Source organism: Neoarius graeffei, chromosome 5 (assembly GCF_027579695.1).
Source record: "Neoarius graeffei isolate fNeoGra1 chromosome 5, fNeoGra1.pri, whole genome shotgun sequence".
NCBI classification, from domain to species: Eukaryota; Metazoa; Chordata; class Actinopteri; order Siluriformes; family Ariidae; genus Neoarius; species Neoarius graeffei.
In genome coordinates, this window is record NC_083573.1 from 16,802,821 (window position 1) to 16,816,019 (window position 13,199).

Below are 13,199 nucleotides of genomic sequence, written 5' to 3' on the forward strand. Positions count from 1 at the left end.
AATTTAGATACACATCTTAAATAGTTGAGCTCCTTAATGATGCTGGATCAACCTGATCCACACAATATTTTTAATTAAATAAAAGCATAAAATTAGACACTACACCTAACTTTAATAGTAGAGGTCCCTGTGCACAAAGCATGTGGAGCAAAGCTCCATACTTAAGAGAATATGATAATGCATTGACCTGATTTTTCATAGCTTTTGTGACCATATGACCTCCATACATATGTACGTGTACCACCACAGGGAACTGATTGTAAGTGCAAGGCAACATATTTCATAAACACTTGATCACCGGACAATGAAATTTGTATCTTTATTTACATAAGATATATGGGTTTTAATCTAGTGCTTATTTTTAATTTGCTTTTTAAAAAATAACATGGGATTATTTGCTAACATATTTCACAGAAAAGATTGATGAAAAATACTGTTTTTTTTCATAGCAGAGAATGTATCTTTGCATTATATGCTTTCTTACCTGAACGATTTCTTATTCTGCAAATTCATGTAAACATAATTACAGGGGTGATAGCGTTCCGGCGCCGCGCCGGATTTCCGGCGTACCGCGGCGCCGGAAAAAAAAAAAATCTAGTTCGCCCATTATCCTGTGTCATTCTGAGATGCGCAGATAGACAGTAAAGGGAATTCCGAATTCCGGATTTCCGGCGTACCGCGGCGCCAGAACGCTATCACCCCTGCAATTATTGTATAGCAGAATAGCAGTTATGAGCATCTTTCCTTAGTGTTAGATAATCTAAAACTACCACGGATCAGTATTGATTAGTTCTTATGTCTGATAATATTGGATGGTAACTATACAGTAATGACAAAGTGAAAGCGCTGGTTCACTGCTGTCCACCAGGCATCCAGCAGTCACACCATAATAAATGTTGTGGTGTTGTTTCTGGGTGTCAAAGAAAGGAATAAATATGCATTTGTAACTGTGCTATGTATCTCATTATTGGTCTCACTGTCGCAAGATAATGCAACAATTTACTGATGTGAAATACATGACACAACGCAATTCAATGGTTCATTCATGGTACTATAATATTATTCTATTCAGGTTGATTTTGTGCCCTTGCAAATATTTTGCTCATACACTTGTCATCGTGAGCTCTGCTTTTAGGCACTGCCTAAATATCTATATTACCATATGAATTTGCCATGAGTAGACCATGATAGATGCTGACATTTTCAGCAGTCGTTAATAATGTTGCATACATTTCCATCACACAAGTCTTTAACCAAGCCTTCAACACCATAGTTCTCCATATACTGGCCACCAAACTCTGATCTCTGGGACTGAATATTTCTCTCTGTGTCTGGGTTTTGTGTTTGCTCTCTGGCATGCCTCAGGTAGTGAGGGTGGGCCACTGTCTCTGCAGCACCATCGTCCTCAATACAGAGGAGCTCCACAGGGTTGCGTCTTGATCCCCCTGCTCTATTCCCTCTTCACACATGACTGTGAAACACACTTCCAACACCACCATGAAGTTTGCTGATGACACAGTGGTCCTAGGCATCATCACTAACAGTGAGAAAGCCTACAGGGATGAGGTGGAGAACCTGGCATTATGGTGCCAGGCTCACAGCCTCTCACTGAATGTCAGTAAGACCAATGAGCTAGTTGTGGACTTCAGTCAGAAGCAGCAGCAGACCTTCACGCCCCCCAGGATAAATGGTGGAGAGGGTGAGCGGCTTTAGGTATCTTGGGGTGTGTATCACCAAGGACCTGACGTGGTAACCACACGTCCATAATCTCTAAGGTTGCTAAGGCTAGGCAGTGTCTTTACCACCTGAGGCAGCTGACGAAATTTAAAGTCTTGCTAGCAACACTGTTAACTTTCCAGATCATCACCATAGAAAGCATCCTGGTCCAAAAAGTCACATCCTGGTTTGGGAACTGTTCCACCCAAGAGCTCAAAGTCCTGCAGGACATCTACACCAGGCAGTGCAGGACTGGGGCAATAAAAATCTACACACCTGAGCCAAATCAGGCAAGCATCTTTGTAGCCTGTTGACCAAGACAGAGAGACTCAGGAGGAGCTTCTACCCTCAGGCTATCAGGCCATTAACTCTGACATGTCCAGTTACATCCCTTGAACATGGACAATAACCATTTTATGCCTCTTCTGTAACCATTGTTACCTCTTGCTTACTACCTCTTCAGATACAACTTCAACATTTTGCACATTTCTAATTTGTATTTATTTCCTCATAGATATAATAGACACGTTCACTACTGCATTTTAATTACCATTTTGCACACTGTCTTACCTAGGTGCCTATTCTTACCTGTATATAATACTCTTTGACCATTGCCTCTGTCACATAGCTTCTCTACAATCTTTTCCCACTGGTGTCATTTATTATTTATCTTTTTTCTAATTATTGTTTTCCTTTTAGTAGCACAATCTCAGTGCTGGCCAGATTTACATTTCATTGCTCGTTGTACTTGTTTAATTGTGCATGGAACAAATAAAACTCTTGAATCTTGAACCTTGAAACCCCTTTAACACCAGGAGCTGCTGGTAGTTATAGATTGCATATTTTATATAAATATACAATATTTATTGTCATCATCGGTCCCCTCATTAACGAGGATGGGTCTTCACAATCTTCTCTCCTTCCTCTCATGTGCCCGCAGATGACTGAGCAGGCCAAGACTAGAATGGAACTTTCGTGGCCATTGAGGGCATCGGATAGTAGGTTCCCTCTCATGGCTGGTAGTCAGTCTTTCCTTTCTGCATCTCCTTTTCTCTTTCTTGTGGCTCCTCAAGTTTGTTTCAAAGACTTCACAGGCTTTATTTGAAATGGCCCTCCAGTGTGGTCTGCTGCTGGCCAGTTCTTCCAAATCTTTTGGACTCAGCTGGCCCATCAGGAGGTTTGCCTTGAGACAGTCCTTGAACCTCTTAAAGGAGATATGCAGAGCCTTTATTTTAAAATAAATTTATGAGTGGATAGTATCTCCATCCTTGACTCTTGTATGCTGCATAAATGGGAATAAAAAATATATATTTTTGAAAGTTAAAATCGACCACAAAGCTGTCATTCGAGCTGCCCCGTTGAACCAGCCAGCCCTGAGTGCATAACGTCACAGCAGGAACTGGTTTTAAGGCCGAGGCCTTTTACAGCTATAGACCAAAGTCATATAAATAAAAATTTATGGTGAAAGTAAGAAATACCATTACCGACTTGCTCAACTAAGACTGATTTGACTTCATTGATTGTGGGTTGACTCTCATTAAAACAGGATAGGTGTTATCACTTATGCAACATACATAGTGGGTCAATGACATGATGCCTATATTTTCTGTCCAGCTGCAATTTCTTCAGTTAAAAAGTGTTTAAATTTCATAATAATTTACCACATATATGTAGTACATGTGACCTCCATGGAACTAAATCTTTTTTTCAGAAATAATTAGTTAGCATGCAATTTTTTTGTCCTCAAAGTGTTAAAAAGTCATGTGGTGTGACCGTCCGACCTTAACTGCTGATTTTTAAACTTTTTAAAAATTACTCTCAGTCTAATCAAATTTATTGTCTTTCTTTTTTGGCATATTTTCTGAAGTGTTTTGTAGTCCCACATGAAATTTCAGCTTTCTTGAATATATATTTCCCCCATAATATACAAACAAATAATGTCCGAGCCTGTCTATTTTTCCAAATATCATGTGGTGCGACCATCAAGAAATGACCATTTTGGGACTTTTATTTTAAATCCAAGTGAAAGATATGAAGTTGCATCATTCATCAATAGGCAAAGGACACATGGAATCAACAGGCAGGTCTGTAACCCTCTTTCATACATTTCTAAAAGTAATGATTTTAAGTGCTGTGATGCTGTTGCCATATTTGGATGTCATGCGGTATGACCCCAAAAAGAAAACTATAATAAAGTTTTATTTACAAATGTATATTTTGATAATATAGTTCAAGGTGACCTTCTGTCAGAAACCAGCTAGTTTCATTACAGTGGCTAATGCTAGGTCTGTAAATTTTCACTGAATCTAGAAAACATCATTTGGTGCGACCAATATCATGTGGTGCGACTATTGCAGGATACTTTCAATTACTTGTATACATTGAAGAGTTACATTTATTGTGCTTCAAAAGTTATTTTCATGATTAATACAAACAAAGGATTGATTGTAAAATGTTTTTCCTATTTTGAGTATTTTTTGTGTATTTCAGGAACAACGAGTTATAATTCATATTTCATAGTATAATTAGAAAAAACATAAGTAAGTGAGATCTTGTCCCTGCGATAACATATATTTCCTATTTTATATATATTTATATATTTTAACTGTTTTTAATGTTTTTTTTTCAATCAGATGTCACTGTCCAGCAAAATAAAGACTGCCCGCCATAGGGAGCAGGTCAACTCTGACCCAGCAGCGAGAGCCGAGTACCTTGCCAGGAGAAGAGAGAGGTTTGTTTTGAAACGTTGAAAAGGAAATATTAATTTGAATACCAGTACTAATTTCTCTTCAGTGTGGGACATGCATTTCATTAGCACTATGCACAAGAAACTATGCCATAGATTTGTAATACAGTATTATTTGTTTCAGCTACCAGAGAAGAAAACAACAGGGAAAGATTCACTATGTTAAATCAAGTGAGCTGCAAGACAGAGATAAAAAGAAGCAGAGAGAGAAATGGAAGGCTGCATCCAAGGCTTACAGGGACAGAAAAAAAATGGCAAACCCAGTATTAGACCTCACCCCGCCATCTATGGAGAGCATTCCACCAGCTCTCCTTAATGTAGCTGTAGCTCCCGACCCATCCAGAAGTGTGAATCTAGTGGACCCAATATTGAATGACGATTTTAGTCCACCAGTGGTGTCCACACCAGTGAGAGATGAGAGAAGGGATAAGTCAGGCCAGAAACTTTGCAAAAAATTGCGGCGGGAGAAGATAATGCTTAAAAAGCAAGTCTTGCATCTCAGGAAAAAGCTGATGGAAATGCAAAAAATGAAAAATAAAAGTAGAAAGCGTGAGATGAGAATGATGGAAATGCAAAGTGGAAAGGTCAAACAAAAGGGTCAGAAGAGACTGTCAGCTGAGAGAAAGCAAGCTGTTATACAGTTTATGTTGAGAGATGAAAACAGCTGCCTTCTACCTGGGATAAAAGACACAATCATGAAAAATAAACAAAGAGTACAAAGAAGAGTCCTGACAAAGCCTCTCAAAGAGCTCCACACACAGTATCAAACAGAGGTAGAACAGCACCTGTCCATGTCTTACAGACAGTTTACCCGACACAGGCCCTTTTACATTACAGAGCCAAAGTTACGGGACCAAGATACATGTGTATGTTCAGAACATGAGAACATCCGACTGTTGGCGAACAAACTAGTAAAGACAGGGCTGCTGAAGACAACCAGTGCCTCGGAGTTAGTGGGAATGATTGTGTGTGACCCCAAAAACAAAGCATGTATGGATCGTGTGTGTCCCGATTGCTGCTTTGATGAAATCGTCTTCCTGGAGACAGACAACTGTGAGACTACATCCTGGGAACAATGGGAGCGGGTGACATCAACTAATGGAGACAAAAACTTTGCACATGTTGTAGACTTGTTGTGCACTGTTGTGAATGAGAAAAAGTGAAAACTGAAATGACAATGTTGTGAAAAGAAGTAGACATGAAATGGAAAAAAGGCAATAAAATTTGATTTAATAATACATGTTGCCTGCACTTTATCTGTTACTAATTTATTGCTATTTGTTTTGCCAATATGAGGATTTCCTGTCATTTGGTGCAACCATGCATCATATGGCACGACCAAAAATAGTAGTAATTTTCTCAAAATAAGAATATGGCATTTCACTTCTATGGCTGGAATTTTAATAACTGACAAAGTTTACTTGGGTGGATGTTGTTCTTCAGGTATTTTTTCTTCATTTTGTACATTTTATAAGGAAAAGTCTTGTTTTAATTAGACGCAAGCAGGTGACTGCCATATTGGACATCAAAAGAAAATAATATGCATTAAAAGTCAAAATAAATGTCAATGGGTTGTTTCTATACACATCATACTACTCAGAACTTAGATTAATATCCAAACCATGTTTTGGAAAATAAAACAATTTTAAGGTTATTCTCGGTCGCACCACATGACATTTTTTAAGGTTGTAGCCAATTCATGTACATAAAAAAACACTAAAAATGCCCAATATGAATATCAAAAATAGATTTATGCATACCTGACATTGTAAATATTTGAACATTTTCAATAGAAATTCTCATCTCATTATCTCTAGCCGCTTTATCCTGTTCTACAGGGTCGCAGGCAAGCTGGAGCCCATCCCAGCTGACTACGGGTGAAAGGCGGGGTACACCCTGGACAAGTCGCCAGGTCATCACAGGGCTGACACATAGACACAGACAACCATTCACACTCACATTCACACCTACGGTCAATTTAGAGTCACCAGTTAACCTAACCTGCATGTCTTTGGACTGTGGGGGAAACCGGAGCACCCGGAGGAAACCCACGCGGACACGGGGAGAACATGCAAACTCCACACAGAAAGGCCCTCGCCGGCCATGGGGCTCGAACCCGGACCTTCTTGCTGTGAGGCGACAGTGCTAACCACTACACCACCGTGCCGCCCTCAATAGAAATTAATATTTTTTATATTTTAAAATTTGCAAGTTGAAAATCCTTATCCGTCATTGACCCGTGTACATGCATGCATTTTCACTGATTAAAACATTAAAAGGCTAATTAAATAATCAGATGAACTGAGACAATCACATTCTCAAGCAAATTAAATAATCTTACGCCGGTAACTTAAACACACAATGCAAGTTACATGTATTAATCTAAATGCTGGCAAACAACGTGTTTGGTTTTTTTTTTATCCAAATGAGACTCAGAGCTTACCTGTCTGTGTTCTCGCTTCTTGAAGGCCGATTGTTTTTGAAACAATCTGACTTTCAGTTGTTCGTTCAGTTCTCCGTTCATTCACTACTTCCACGTAAGGGCAAGATGGCAGCAATATCCAGTTTAGAAATAAGACAGCTGCTCCACTCATTCACTTTTCTTCATACTGTGCATTCCGCCATTACTGCTGGGCTCAGGCAATTACCTGGGATGGAACGGGATGTCAGTGGTTTTAGCAACAACTGCAGGGAGGTCACTGCCCGAGCAATATGTCCCGTCCCATCCTGGGCTTTAGCAACAACCCTCGGCTCACTCCGGGAGGACTGGTGCAACTGAACTCACTTTCTTTAAAAAAATAAAATAAAATAAATAAATACTTTCCTTTTCTTGTAGTTTTCTTTTCCTTTACTTGTTGGTATTGCACCCTCTTTCAATACAGGCTTATAGCCAACACTCCTCAACAGATCAGAGGTCTTGTACGAGTCTTCAGTAAAATGTGCCGAGCAGAGGAGAGACCACTTCATAGACGCCCAATGTGCCCGAGAACCAGTGGCGGCTGCTGGTTTTTAAAACAGGGGAAGCCCATTTTATGCATTCATCGTAAAACCTGTAGGCCGGATATCAAAGCATAGAAAGGTGTGCCCCATTAGCATAGTGAACTAGACAACCCTACCTAGTGGCAGAAAGTATTTCTGCTTGTACATTTCATGTTATAGTCTGCCTTGCCAGGCTAGTGCCTCATATCCTTAATCAAAAATATCAAACATCCAAAAATCACTGGCTATTCAACGAAGAGCCTTGAACATCATACCCTGATATGCAACACAGAGTCTTTAACACAACACCCAGCTGTGCAACACAGTCTGGAAATTCATAACCAGGTAGGCTATGCAACACACAGAACCTTGAATATTATACCCAGGTATAACCTATAACACAGAGCCCACCATTCTCTTAACATTACTAAACAATATACACACTTCAGATTCATGAACATTATATGATGCACACTATTTATACACAAATTCTGCCCTCCGCTCCTTTTCCAGAAAATGGTCTGTGACCCTGTCATACTAGCTGGTTGTGCTTTCCAGAGACTTCACCAATTTCTGTTAGCAGCTAGCACTGCAGATCCCAATAAGGCTCAAGCTAGCCTACAACCAGATTGAACTACAAATGAAATAAACGAGTGAATTCGCGAATGATCAAACTGATAGAATGGATGAAAGTTAACGGAGCACAATGAGTAATATTTATATTTATTTACAGAGTAATGTACAGAGTCATCAATGAGAAGAAACATTTATATGAAAAGAAAGTCGGACAGCACTTTGCCACACGACTACACTTTCTCGACATCCGCTGGGGACTGACTGATCATACTTCCGTGTTCCTCGCCGACGCCGAAGTACAGAGCCCGCCCTCCTCATGTCTTTCAAACACTACCTCCAATAATCCTTCATCAGCCTGGCTTCTTGTCCCTCCCACTGTCTCGTTTAGTCCCAGAGAAGCCCGGCTTCCCTGGAAGTGACGATTTTGTCAATTTTAACCAATAACAACTAGCTGAAATTGGCTGTTCAGAGCCCTCTCATAGACTGCAACGGATACCCGGCTGCCAGCCATAGAGCCCATTGAAATAAGAAAGGTTACAGCCAGTGTTGCCAGATTGGGTGGTTTTAAGTGCATTTTGGTGGGTTTTGAACATATTTTGGCTGGAAAACGTCAGCAGTATCTGGCTCCCTGGAAGTGACGATTTTGTCGATTTTAACCAATAACAACTAGCTGAAATTGGCTGTTCAGAGCCCTCTCATAGACTGCAACGGATACCCGGCTGCCAGCCATAGAGCCCATTGAAATAAGAAAGGTTACAGCCAGTGTTGCCAGATTGGGCGGTTTTAAGTGCATTTTGGCGGGTTTTGAACATATTTTGGCTGGAAAACGTCAACAGTATCTGGCAATGCTGGTTACAGCCTGGCAGCAAAGGTGATTCTCATAGCGAACTGCAAGTTTGTCAGACATCACTCAAATAAGTTACAGGATAGTTATGAACGTAAATACAATCTTGGGCATATATTATGTTATGCAAGTTATTGTTTTAATGAGAATTCAACGTCGTAGATGCCGCAGTTTGGGGAGAGAATTTTAGGGGAAGCTCGGCTTCCCTTGTTGTCTCTGAGAAATCGCCCCTGCCATGAACTTCTCACAAAACGTGTCCAAATCTTTGCAGTTTGAACATTCTTGGGCCATGAATAAAATATAAATCCACCTTCTGTCGTGTTGCTGCACTGGCCAAAAACACATCTATGTGGCATGGCGATTAACTAGCTCAAAATGGAGGATCGGAGTTGCAGTCAGCTCTGTGTTTTAGTATAGCGGAAATGGCGATGAGACCGATAGACTTCCTGCTGTGATGTTATGGACGTCAAGTTCATTCACGCAGACCGCTACCTATATAAATCACTTTAATCATAAAAATTACTATATTAGATTTATTGTTAATGCTTAAAACTATTCCTGTGCCCTTCTTGAGGTCTCAAGGCATTTATAAACGAAAGCGAGGCCATGATTCTGCGTATATGCTTTAAGCAGGCATCCATGGTGTCTTGAGCCAATTGGAAGCTCCCCATAGAAGACTTGTTTCGGGAGCCTTGTGTCACTTATCCTGACCACATGGCCAGACAATCAAAGTTGGTGTCAAAAGATGGTAGCTTCTATGCTCATCATATGTGATATTTCTAGTATTTCAACATCCGTTCTTCTTTCCTTCCATCATATGTTAAGGATTTGTTGGAGCTTGCTTTGTTGAAACCGTTCAAGGGTTCTCAGATGGTGACAGTAGGTTGCCCAAGTCTCGCAAGCATACAGGAGGATGCTCATAACAACAGCTCGATAGGCAGCCAATTTGGTGGATGGTCGAAGATTCTGGTTGTTGAATACTTGGTGCGTAAGCATGCCATAGCCAATGTGAGCCTGACGAAGTCGATGTTGCATTTCTTTGTCTATAGTGCAGTTGGAAGACAGCTGAGGTACAGGAAGTTGGTGACTATGGGCGAAAGGCGGGGTACACCCTGGACAAGTCACCAGGTCATCACAGGGCTAACACATAGACACAGACAACTATTCACACTCACATTCACACCTACGGTCAATTTAGAGTCACCAGTTAACCTAACCTGCATGTCTTTGGACTGTGGGAGAAACCGGAGCACCCGGAGGAAACCCATGCGGACACGGGGAGAACATGCAAACTCCGCACAGAAAGGCCCTCGCCGGCCACGGGGCTCGAACCCGGACCTTCTTGCTGTGAAGTGACAGCGCTAACCATGGTGGTGGTGTACCACCATGCCACCCTTACTGTGTGTGTGTGTGTGTGTGTGTGTGTATATATATATATATATATATATATATATATATATATATATATATATATATATATATATATAATCACACATCCATCCATTTTCTGCCACTTGTCCGGGTCGAGAGGGTAGCAGCCTAAGCAGAGCAGCCCAGACTTCCCTCTCCCCGGCCACCTCCACCAGCTTTTCCGGGGGAATACTGAGGCGTTCCCAGGCCAACTGAGAGATGTAATCTCTCCAGCATGTCCTGGGTCTGCCCTAGGGTCTCCTTCCAGTGGGGCATGCCCAGAGAACCTCCTCTGGGACACATACAGGGGGCATCCTAACAAGGTGCCCAAACCACTTCAGCTGATTCCTTTCAATATGGAGGAGCAGCGGTTCTACTCTGAGTCTCTCCCAAATGACCAAGCTTCTCACCCTGTCTCTAAGGGAGAGCCCAGCTACCCTGCAGAGAGAACTCATTTTGACGGCTTGTATCTGCAATCTCAATCTTTCGGTTACTATCCACAACTCGTGACTATAAGTGAGGGTGGGAACATAGATGGACCAGTAAAGTGAGAGCTTTACCTTTTGGCTCAGCTCTGTCTTCACCACAACAGACAGGTTTAGCATCCGCATCACTGCTGACACTGCCCTGATCTCTCTGTCCAACTCCTGCTCCCCCTTACCATCACTTGTGAACAAGACCCTGAGATACTTAAACTCCTCCACTTGAGGTCGCAACTCCCCCCGACCCGAAGTAGGCACTCCACCCATTTCCGTCTGAGCACCATGGCCATGGACTTGGAGGTGCTGATCCTCATCCCAGCCACTTCACACTCTGCTGCAAACCATCCCAGCACATGCTGGAGGTCACAGATTGGTGAAGCCAACAGGACCACATCATCTGCAAAAAGCAGAGACACGATCCTAATGTGACCAAACCAGACACCCTCTGCCCCTTGGCTGCACCTAGAAATTCTGTCCATAAAAGTTATGAACAGAACTGGTGACAAAGGGCAGCCCTGGTGGAGTCCCACATGCACCAGGAATGAGTCCGACTTACTACCGGCAATGTGAACCAAACTCCTGTTCCAGTCATACACGGTCCAAATGACCCACAGCAGTGGGCCCTGAACCCCACACTCCCAAAGCACCCCCCATAGGGCACCCCGAGGGACACAGTCATAAGCCTTCTCCAGGTCCATAAAACACATGTAGACCAGTTGGGCAAACTCCCATGCACTCTCCAGCTGGTCTGGTGTTCCACAACCAGGACGAAAACCGCATTGTTCCTCCTGAATCCGAGGTTCAACTATCGACCGGACTGTCCTCTCTAGCACCCCAGCATAGTCTTTCCCAGGGAGGCTGAGAAGTGTGATCCCCCTAGAGTTGGAACACACTCTCTGGTCCCCCTTTTTAAAAAGGGGGACCACCACCCCAGTCCAGAGGCATTGTCCCTGACCTCCAAACAATGTTGAAGAGAAATGTCAGCCTCAACATCCGGCGCCTTCAGGGACTCTGGACGAATCTCATCCATCCCCGAGCCTGGCCACCGAGGAGCTTTTTAACCACCTCGGCAACCTCAGCCCCTGTGATGGGCAAGTCCTCCCAAGTACCCTCAGACTCTGTGTCCTCCTCAGACGACATGAAGGTGGGATTGAAGAGATCCTCGAAGTATTCCTTCCACCGCTGGACGATGTCCCCAGTTAAGGCCAACAGCACTCCATCCTCACTGTAAACAGTTGGGACAGAGCACTGCTCTGAGCCACCAGATGGTTTGCCAGAAAATCTTCGAGGCTGACCAAAAGTTGCTTTCCATGGCCTCACTGAACTCCTCCCACACCCAAGTTTTTGCTTTAGCAACCACCAGAGCCATGTTCCGCTTGGCCCGTTGGTGTCTCTGGAGACCCACAGGCTAACCAAGCCTGATAGGACTGCTTCTTCAGCTTGATGGCTCCCCTCACCGCAGGTGTTCACCACCAGGTTCGGGGATTATGGCCACAACAGGTACCAACAACCTCGCAGCTGCAGCTCCGCACGGCTGCCTCAGCAATGGAGGTGCAGAAGATGGTACACTCGGACTAAATGTCCCCATCCTCCCCCGGTATGCAGTTGAAGCTCTGCTGGAGGTGGCAGTTGAAGATCCGACGGATGGGAGCCTCCGCCAGACGTTCCCAGCATACCCTCACTACACGTTTGGGCCTACCAGGTCTGTCCATCCTCCTCCCCCGCCATCTAATCAAGCTTGCCACCAGGTAGTGATCAGTTGACAGCTCTGCTCCTCTCTTCACTTGAGTGTATAAGACATACGTTCGCAGATCAGATGAAATGACTACAAAGTCAATCATCAATCTACGGCCTATGTAGGGTGTCCTCGTGCCACATGCACTTATGGACACCCTTATGCTCAAACATGGTGTTCATTATGGCCAAACCATGCATCTCAGAAATATTGCTAAGATAAGAAATTTAATGTTACCACATGATGCGGAAAAACTAGTTCATGCTTTCGTTACCTCCAGGTTGGATTATTGTAATGCCTTACTGTCTGGATGTTCTAATAAGTGCATAAACAAGCTCCAGTTAGTTCAAAATGCAGCAGCAAGAGTCCTTACTAGAACTAGAAAATACTACGATTGACCATTAAGCACTGAATGGTCTTGCACCACAGTACCTGTGTGAACTTCTGCTCCTCTATGACCCACCATGCCTACTTAGATCAAAAGGTGTAGGCTATTTGCTGGTACCTCGTATAGTGAAGGCTACATTGGGGGCAGAGCCTTTTCTTACAAAGCCCCACAGTTATGGAACAGCCTTCCAAGTAGTGTTTGGGAATCAGACACAGTCTCAGTGTTTAAGTCTAGGCTGAAAACATATCTGTTTAGTCAAGCCTTTTGTTAATGGTGTTTATGAGGTAAAGGTGTAGAGCTGGAGGGTCCTCAGACGTAGTGTT